Source organism: Bison bison, unplaced genomic scaffold (assembly GCF_000754665.1).
Source record: "Bison bison bison isolate TAMUID 2011002044 unplaced genomic scaffold, Bison_UMD1.0 scf7180017864466, whole genome shotgun sequence".
NCBI lineage: Eukaryota > Metazoa > Chordata > Mammalia > Artiodactyla > Bovidae > Bison > Bison bison.
Window position 1 is genome coordinate 12,578,864 of NW_011495027.1, and position 10,192 is coordinate 12,589,055.

Genomic DNA, 10,192 nt, shown 5'->3' on the forward strand with positions numbered 1-10,192 from the left:
TTTTTAGGCTATGCCATGCAACATGTGGGATCTTAGTTCCCCAACCAGGAACTGAATCTGCACTTCTTGCATTGGAAGTACAAACTCATAACCACTGGACCACCAGGGAGGTCCCAGGAACTTGTTTTAAAGACATATTATGTGCCCTACCTCCGAAGATTTTTAATTTAGTGGGTCTGGGTGGGCCCAGGAACTCCTCATTTGTTTAACAAACATCCCAGGGGATTCTGTTCTGGGAGCCACTGGAGATGATAAAGCAATGCCACCTGGGTTGAGTACCAAACAGTGGTCCAATACCCACCGTCCCCAAGTCCATTAGCTAATTCAAGGAACAGCACAGGTACACTCTCCTCAGTTGCTATAAAATAACAGAAGTCTGTTTCACATTTCATTGTTAACCTCGGCTTTTCAAAATTACATAATACTCGATGGAGGTTGGGGCTTCCCTAGTAGCTCAGATGGTAAAGCATCCATCTGCAATGCAGGAGACCCAGGTTCAATCCCTGGATCAGGAAGATCCCCTGGAGGAGGAAATGGCAACCCACTGTAGTATTCTCGCCTGAAGAATTCCATGCACACAGGAGCCTGGTGGGCTGCAGTCCATGGGGTCACAAAGAGTCGGAAACAATTGAACGACTAACACACACAGATGGAGGTTACTGAAACTGTCTTGAGCCAAGATATTTGGTAGGCATACAGTAACAATTTTTCAAATTAGCCACTGTTATCACGATTTTAAAGACGAGGAAATAGGTTTACAGAATATAAGAAATTTACCCAAGATAACATAGTGAGTAAGTGTCCAAGCTGGATTTCAAACTCCTAAGTCTGTCCAACCCCAAAGAAAAAGTTATTCCAGACAACTAAATAATGCATCATTTTCAATTCTTCTGTAAGAACTCATGTCCAGTGATTTCGGATATTCTTTACAGGTGATTCATTCATTCCAGTTTCATAGGCTCATAACATACTGAATGTCTTCCATTCTAAGAAAATATTAAGATTTAATAAGAAGAAACATCATTTGAATAACAGTTTTCAGCGGCATAAAACTCTACAGTAAATCCGTACATTGAGTGTAAGATGCCTCACAATTTTGGAAATGTGAAAATGCAAAACTAAATAACAACGAGGCAGAGAGGGTAAAATCTGTGGGGGAAAAAAAAACATACTACAATTTATGGCTAGTTTACTATGCAGCCTCTGGCTTACAGCGCCACCTGCTGTAAAAAAGTGGCAACTGCATGGGCCCTCAATGTCCACACTGGTCTGAGGGTTGTTATCTCTTTATCACCTCGTTTCTAACAGTAAGTGCCAGTATCAGATATAATATGTGGCTGTGGAACAAACGTGAAAATAAGAATAAAAATAAAATTTTAAAGGAGGAAAACTAAAGAGAATGGAAAGAAAAAAGGAAACGAAAGTAGGGAGGCTGTGCCTCCTCACGAATCACTGTGTCATTAGTATCTCTTTTCTTATGCATCAGGTATTCTGCATGTTTGATCTCCAATCTATTTGATTTCTGATCTTACACCATCTTGCCTTTTTCTTTTCTCAGTCTTTTCAAAGAACAAGCTTTGTTTTTATTGACCATCTCTATTACATTTTCATTTCTACTTCACTTATTTCTGCTCATCTTTGTCATTTGCTTCCTTCTACTTACTTTGGGTTCTTACTTTCCACACCTCTGCCATGTAATTTTAAAGTACAGAATTCCAAAGTGGAAGGAGATAAGACCTGGCCCTCCCCTCTCATTTTATAAAGAGGCCCAGAGGGAACGGGCATTTGCCTAAAATCCTCCAGCTGGGAACAGAGCTTCCACACTCTCCATTCACTGCTTCTCTTCTCACACCACCACTCTCCTTCCTTCTCTCTCTCCTCTCCCATACCTCTCCCTCAGCCCGGAAGAGAAAAAGATAAGATTTTTGGATTGATAAAATTCAGAAGAAATTGATAAATATCTTCCTCAAAAGAGTCGCATGTAAGAACTTAAAAATCAGAGCACATCTGTGTTGGTGGGTTTCCTGTTGTTATAACACAGCGCGTTTAGTTCAAAGGGTGTGTGCGTGCTCAGTCATGTCTGACCCTTTCCAACCCCATGGACCCTTTCCAACCCCATGACCCTTTCCAACCATGGAGCTCCCCAGGCTCCTAGAATACTGGAGTAGGTCACCATTTCCTTCTCCAGGGGATCTTCCTGACCCAGGGTTGAACCTGAGTCTCCTACAGCTCCTGCATTGGCAGGTGGATTCTTTACCACTGAGCCACCAGGGAAGCCCAATCCAAGGGGAGGGCTGCCGATTGAATAAGAAGACGGAAATGTCACAAGTAATCAAACACAGCACGATTTTATAAAACAAAATTCAATCTGCCTTCTAGAAGTTTATGCTGTATTTATAAAAATTCTGATACTTAGATTATTTGGAAAGAAGCAAAAATTGATGGTATCTTAATGAATCGGGTATCAGTGTCAAAATGCAAAGGTAGTCTTACATTCCAGGTTAAACAGATGAGCACTTCTAGCCATAAAACGTATTGAATTGTGGGTAAAAAGCACTGGTCCTGTAGGGTTAAAAGGGAGCTGAGGTTTTACTTCTGGGCTCACGTCCTGCTACCCCTGGGACTTCAGAAGCCCTGGTGGCCTCGAGGGCCAGGTATCTTCCTCCCTCTGCCAAGATCTTGGATAAGAAAGACTATGAGGTTAGTCATTTACATCTAGTAAGGCGATATTGCTCAAGTGCCCTCTCTAGGACTGTTTGTATTTGAAGTTCTCCTTCAGTGTGAGTTTTCTTGTCTAAGAAATATGAGGTAGCTTTGATCAAGGACGTAGGTATGGGGGGACAAGGGGTTTCCAGGTGCTCAGAAATAATTCCATCCAAGACCCTGAATATTTCAACACAAGTTTGCCATGTCCTCCAAAAATGTGTAGTCCCCAAAAGCACTTCCCAAAGTAGCATTAGAGTTGTTAACACACATACACACATGCACAGTGTGGTCTAGTCTCTAATATACTGGTACACAGTGTGATGCTCTGAGAGGGATATGGAGAATAATACTTCTAAAACATATTCAACCATGAGACATCTTCTTCAAGTAGCATCTGGAGGTCTGTAATGAGTTAAATAATGTCACCGCTCCCCCCAAAATAAAGATGCCTCAACCTGGAACCTCAGAATGTGACTTTACTTGGAATGAAGATAATTATGACATCAATCTTGAGATAAGATCATCCTGGATTGATTAGGGTGGGCCTTGAATCCAATGATGAGTGTCCTGTCAAGAGACAGAAAAAAAGACGCATGGCAACCCAGAAAATAAGGCCACATGAACACGGAGGCAGAGGTTGGAAAGACACAGCCACAAGCCAAGGGACGCTGAAGTCCAGAAGCTGAAAGGAAGGGCTCTCCCCTGCCAGGGCCTTTGGAGTGAGTATGGCCTAGCCGAAGCCTCGACTTCAGGCTTCTAGCCTCCATAACTGTGAGAGAATAAACTTCTGTTGTTTTAAGCCACCAAATGTGTGGTAATTTATTGCAGCAGCCTGGGGAAGTAACACAAGGCCTAACATTCCCCCAGAACATGCAAGAGGAATCAGTTCATAGACTTCCTTCTGCTCAGTCTCCAGCCCCATCAAAGAACCATTCTGAAGGCTTTCTGACGGTATTGCCATTAGAACTCATTATTCACTGTAAGACAGAAAAAGAAGAAAATGGTTTCTGAAAACATACGTGGACATAATAGGCTTTGGCAAGAGCTATCCTAGAGACAGGAACAACTGCTTGGTAAGAGGAAGTAGGAAGTGTCTCAAAGTCATTCATGGGAAGGCTCTGCCTTGCACAAAAGCAGAAAACTGGGAGGTGAGCGATCTGATTAATATACAAATAACATTATAATTGGACTAAGTGAAAGTCAACAAATGAGAGCAGTCAGCCCCCAGCAGCACAAGCATTTTATCTTCCACAACATTTGAGAACCCTGGGATCTGATCCTTCTGCTCTTTCATATTACAGTCAGAAAGTCTGTGCTGAAATTGTTATGAAGAACCAGTCTCAATTTTAAAACCAAGCATGAAAAAAAATTTTTATGAGTGAAAAAAGTTCCGAACAACTCTATATCATATACCACCATTTTTGTAACATCCCCTAAAAAGCAAAGTAAATTATACAAAGGAACAGGACAATGTGAGGTGAGTATGCTCAAGCAAGAGACTGATGAAATTCAGAGAAACAGTTACCTCTGAGATTGAAGGTTTGGCAGGGGTTGTGTTCAAGGAGGAAGAGCACGGTAATATTCTAACTCTGAGATTGGCTGGTGTGCTCAGAGTGTTCATGTTAACGTGCATTATAACTCATACATGTGACATATATAACATATGTGTTATATACAACTTTATTATGCAATACTTGATACATTTGAAAGAATATATTAACCTAAAATATAAGGGCTTCCTGGTGGCTCAGATGGTAAAGAATCTGCCTGCAATGTGGGAGACCTGGGTTCGATCCCTGGGTCGGGAAGATCCCCTAGAGAAGGGAATGGCTACCCACTCCAGTATTCTTGCCTGGCGAATTCCATGAACAGAGGAGCCTGGTGGGCTACAGTCCATAGTGTTGAAAAGAGTCAGACACGACTGAGCGACTAACACACACAAAATATATATAGCCTTTTACAAGAAAAAAATTAATCAAACTGAAAGCCCCTCAGGGCTTGAGGACAACTGTGTTCCAAAGACCACATTTAGGGGGAAACCTGGCGGCTTGACGGTCTCCATGGGTCACTTCCCCATAAGAGTTTTCTCACTTGATTCTTGCTGTCTCCACCAAGCCCGGCCGCAAACTTGTCTCTCTTGCTCCCAGCTCTTCAGAGATACAAGGATAAAACCAGCCTCTCTTCCTTCCAGTCCTCAGAGCAGAGCAGGCAGGGGAGCATTCTCCAAAAGCTGTCCTAAGTGAGGGTGAATGGGAATGACAGAAGCATAGCAGGACAAGCAACAGCGTGCTGCAGCAAGCCCAGCCCCACACAGTCTGCCCTTAGTCACCACACCCCCTCTGCTTCCCTCCTTCTCTGGCTGGCACCCCTCCTTCAGTCTTGCTACACTGTTTGGGGTTGTCTGTGCAGGCCCATGCATCCAGCGTCTGTCGCTGCTGTGTCCTCTGCCGAGAATGCCCTCCTCACCTTTCTCCGCCTTGCCATATCTTGTTCATCCTTCGCCTCTCCACGCAGGCAGCCTTTTTCAGGAAGGCTTCAGGTAACGTCAACTGGGTGAAGAACCCTTATCACTTGTCTCATATCTCATCACCAACCCCAAGTGAGCATGACCTTGAAGGGGCAAATCTTCCTGCTTGGTGTCTGCACACCTGGAGTTGACCAAGTCCTGGTACAAAGCAAATGCTCAGTCAATCCTTGTTGAAAGGAGATGTGCTAAAATTAGTCAAGATCCCAGAGACCAGATGTCAGTGCAAAGCTCTCAAGGAGAAAAGAAAGACTTTTCTGAGCCTCCAACTTTTTTATCCTGAAACTACTTCAATCCAGCTCCAAAGGGCTGGGACTCCTTTGCACACAAACCTTTCTTGGCTCCCTTCCCCAATCCCCTTCCCTGCCCCCTGGCCAAATGGCCTTTTGCAACCCCCTTATCTAACAAGGGCATCTTGAGTGATTCCCAGACAGACTAAAAAACCAAAGTTCAAACCCAAGACCCCCGTATCCATCTTACTTCTGGCTTCTAATCTGAGGGATGTCTTCACAACTGATAGGAGAGGCAAGATGAAGAATGATCTGGACCCTCAAGCCTGAGTTGATGGTCACGGTCCCTCTGGAGCCTCTACTAACTGTCTCTTTAATTGAAGTGAAGTGAAAGTCGCTCAGTTGTGTCTGACTCTTTGGGACTCCATGCATTATACAGTCCATGGAATTCTCTAGGCCAGAATACTGGAATGGGTAGCCTTTCTCTTCTCCAGGGGATCGTCCCAACCCAGGGATCGAATCCAGGTCTCCCGCACTGCAGGCCTCTCTAAGGTGAGCCCTAAGTCCTAGAAAAGAAATTTCGTTATCATAGTCTAACACCACAGTATTTTAACAATAGGGTGTCAGACTATGGTTTAAAGGACGCTGGGAACTCGGCCACAGGAGCTGGTGAGGAGAGGGAGGAAGCTTGAGAAAGAGGAATGAAGGGTGGGAAACCAGACCTTTCCCCAGTGCTGGCCCCCAAGCACAGGATCACTAAGACACACCAGCTGAAGCTTAGCTCAAGCTTTAGTCGGCACCTGGACACCTGACCTAAAGGGTCTCCTTTCAGGTCAGACACCTGAAAGTAAAGCAGGCTACTTGAGAGCTTCCAGTTGCATCTCTGGCTGACTGGGCAAGGAGCAAGAGCCCAGCATCTGTGGAGAGCAGCTAGAAGTTCAGGCAGGTGCCAAAGCCTTTGATAAGAAGCAGAATATCAAGAAAGACAATCATGAGAAACCTAGGATTAGATGGGTGAAGAGGCAGCGTGAGGGAGGGGATACATAGATTCACACAGAAGAGGAGAAAATGCTATGCCCAAAGTGCTACAGAAAAACTGGGGGTCCAAATGGAGTCGAAGAGGAGATTGAGGGGCAGGGGAGCCATGAGAGCTGGCACCTTGGCTATACTAATAGGTTGTGTCTGGAGATATAACTGTCTTAAAGGTCCAGCAGGGGATGTTGCTCCTGAGGAATGGAAGGGGTCAGGCTGAGCCTCGGGGCGAGGCAGTAGGGAGTTAAAATGGAGAGAAGGCAAGTATGTTCAAAAACAGGTACATGCATATAGTACATGTTAGAAGCTTCCTAACTGGAGGCTAGGATGTGGCGTGTGTGTGCACGTGTGTGTGTGTCAGTGTATAACATATAAAAGTAGAGAAAATAATGAACCTCCATCCATGGAGACTTCCCCCAACTTCTGCACAACTGCTGGTCAATCATCTTCCCCCCACACCTCCACCCACTGCCCTCTGCCCTGAATTTTTAGAAGCAAATCCCAGATATTGTATCATTTTGTAAAAGTTTCAGTATGTAAATCTAAGAGATAAGGACTTCCCTTTTTTTATATAATTTTATTTATTCTTGGTTGCACTGGGTCTTCGTTGCCACATGCAGGCCTTTCTCTAGTTGTGGCGGGTGGGGGCTACTCTCTGGTTGCAGTGCACAGGCTTCTCATTGGGGCGGCTTCTCTTGTTGCAGAGTACAGGCTCAATAGTTGTGGCGAAAGGGCTTAGTTGTTCCGCCACATATCGGATCTTCCTGGACCAGGGATCAAACCCCATGTCTCTGGCTTTGGCAGGTAGATCCTTTACCACTGAACCACCAGGGAAGCCCAGGACTTTCCTTTATGAATTAACCCCAATGACACCATCGACATCATCAGATCCCCAAATTCCTTAACAGAAATACAAGTTACCAAATATCCAATCAGGATTCACATTTCCCAGATGGTCTTCCGAATGGTTGTCTTTCCTTTTATTTTTCCAGTTAGTTTAATCTGGGTCTAAATAATGTCCATACATCATTAGTTAAAATATTCCCCAAGTCTCTTTTAATTTACAGGTTTTCCTTCCCTGTCTTGTTTCTGAAAATTATTTTGCTGCTGCTGCTATTGTTGTTAAAACACTAGGTTGTGTGTATGCAGGAGGTCCCATTCTTGGTTTTGCTGATGGTATCCCTGTGGTGTCATCTGACTTGTTTTCTCTGTTCCCTATATTTCTTATGAATTATAGATTCACGCGAACTCCTCTGGCACAACTCTTTCACAGGTGCAGTGTGTTCTTCACTGAGAGGATGCTGATGTCGGGTTGTCCCTTTTTTTGTTTCAGAAAACTGTGAGGTCCTAAATTCTATCATTCCTTTGGCACTTAAAAGCCAGAATACTTCTATAAAGAGAAACCTCCTTCATCCGTTACATGATTACCCTGATGAATGGTTCAGGTAGAAGAGACAGGATATGTGCTTGATTCTTTCATTTACCAGTTTTTGATAATGAGTTAGTTCCCTAGAATCTTCTAAAGGCAATCAATGAGGCTTTATTTTTGTTGAGTATTACTGTGAATTTATGAACATGAATATATTTGATGTATTTTAAGGATAGGATGTTTGTAAGATCTTTAAGGTCTGGTATAAGACGGGCCTTTCAATGCAGGCAGCCTGATTAGACTGGCAGGTTTGTCCTTTAACAGTTGAGGATGGGTGGACCCAGCAGGGGGCAGGTTTGAAGTGAGCCGTGAATGGCACAGTCCTGTGAGCAACCAGTTGACTGATGTATGGTTCTGAGGAGAAGCTGTAATTCTGACGAGAATTACTTGAGTAGTCAATCTATTGCTCCAAAAAGTGGATTTTTAAGAAATTCCTAAAACAATAAAAATATTTGGCTTGAGACTTGCCCTTTAAATCTGAGGTTTATTTCCTTCTTTACACCTTGAAATTTATTCCCATTGTCTTCAAATATTTCTTCCTCTCTGTTTTTATATCATTCCCTTTCTATTCTAGTTCTATTCTTGATATTAATTAGAAATTTTAAAAATAGCTGCCTTATTTGCTGGCAAACTGCTGAAACTACTCTTTCCAATCACTGATTCCTCTTCAGCTACATCTGCTGCCGCTGCTGCTGCTAAGTCGCTTCAGTCGTGTCCGACTCTGTGGGACCCCATAGACGACAGCCCACCAGGCTCCCCCGTCCCTGGGATTCTCCAAGCAAGAACACTGGAGTGGGTTGCCATTTCCTCCTCCATCAGCTACATCTAGTCTATGGTTTATCCATATTATTGATAAAGAATATTCATTCTATTATCATATTCTTCATGTTTAATGTTTCTATTCATTTTAGTTCCATGATTTTTTCCTGACCTATATTGCTATTGTCATTCCTCACTTTCTTAAATATATTTATCATGCTTATTTAAAAATCTTGGTCCATCCGTTTTAATTATTCAATTATTATTCAATTATTCAATGTATTTCAGATGGCATACATTGTCCAACTGTTGTCGTTTTATGGTGGTGTTCCATAGACTACCATATGGTAGTCTAGTTATTTGGCCTGTGAATTCATGTCCTCTTGGAATTTCAGCTCCTCTGATAAACAGGTATCCAGAAGGCCCAGGACTTAGGAGTGGGAGGCCGCTGATGGGCCCAGAACCAAAGTCTCAGGCACAGGAGAGCCACTGTGTGTCCCTCCCACTCCCTGGCTACACCAGATCACGCCCCAGCCAGGTTTCTGCCCTCAGGGAGAAGCAGGGCTGAAAAGAAACCCTAACCTGGCAGCCCTGGGTGTGTGCGTGGGGGGAGGAGAGAGTGAAAGGGGGGCAGGGGCCCACCTTCAGTGTTTAATGTCCCACCCCAACAGCACTTCTGTGTTGGTCAGCTATTCCCAGGGAGGACTCCCACCAGTGGCTTCTGAGTTGTTACCATTTCTTCTGTGAAGAGCGATCACTGGGACAGAGCGGCGAAAGCAGAACCTGAAGTCTGGTTCATCCCACCTAACTTCGTGGCGTCTCCTCCTGCCACCCACCTTCTACATGTTCACAGACTAAGGCAATCCTTAGATTCCCCAGCCTTTTAATTTCTTTTTTACTTCCCAGAACCTGCGGTTCCTCCAGCTGCTTTAGTTTCTCCACGCGTCGTGGGAGAGCAGCCCTGGGCCGCATCCTGGTGTTAAGAGAACCACCTTGACAACCCCTCGAGTCTTGGGGTTCAGCTCTCCTAGCTCTACAGTTTGCTGTCTGTGTGTCCCCGAGCAAATTACATGGCTACTGTCCGTGCCTCGTTTTGCCTCATCTGTAGATTGGGGCAATGGTAGTTTCTGCCTGGTTGACCCTTTAATAGTGCCTTTGAAAGCGGTTAGAACAGAACCCGGTACAGGGCAAGGGCACTCACCTGTTAGCTATGTAGATGTAATTCGGCATTCCACCGTGGCCCGCCCTCTGCAATGGTTTCCTGAGACTTTTCTTGCTCTCTGCGTAGCCGCAAGCTAATCAGGCCCCAGCGGGGGCGCGCGCAGGGTCGTGGCGGGGCCAGCGGGGCCCTCACACTTCAGCGGGCTACACGGGCAAGTCGGGAGTCGCACCGCGCGGTGGTTTAGGCGAGCGGCGAAGAGCCCCGGCCTCCGGGGAGGTGCGAGGGGACTCGCGAGGACCGCCGGGTGCACCCGAGCGGCTCCGGGTGCGCGCGGGGGCCGGGGGCCGCTC

At 45.0% G+C, this 10,192-nt stretch overlaps 1 long non-coding RNA gene across 1 annotated transcript; it reads right to left on the reverse strand.

Annotated features, from left to right (window-relative positions):
• Positions 1-4,673: 4,673 nt before the first annotated feature.
• Positions 4,674-10,160, reverse strand: LOC105003349. Its single transcript, XR_827100.1, has 3 exons — positions 9,882-10,160; positions 5,173-5,371; positions 4,674-4,941 (listed from the first exon to the last, which is right to left on the reverse strand). It is a non-coding gene; the product is annotated as an uncharacterized LOC105003349 (long non-coding RNA).
• Positions 10,161-10,192: the final 32 nt, after the last annotated feature.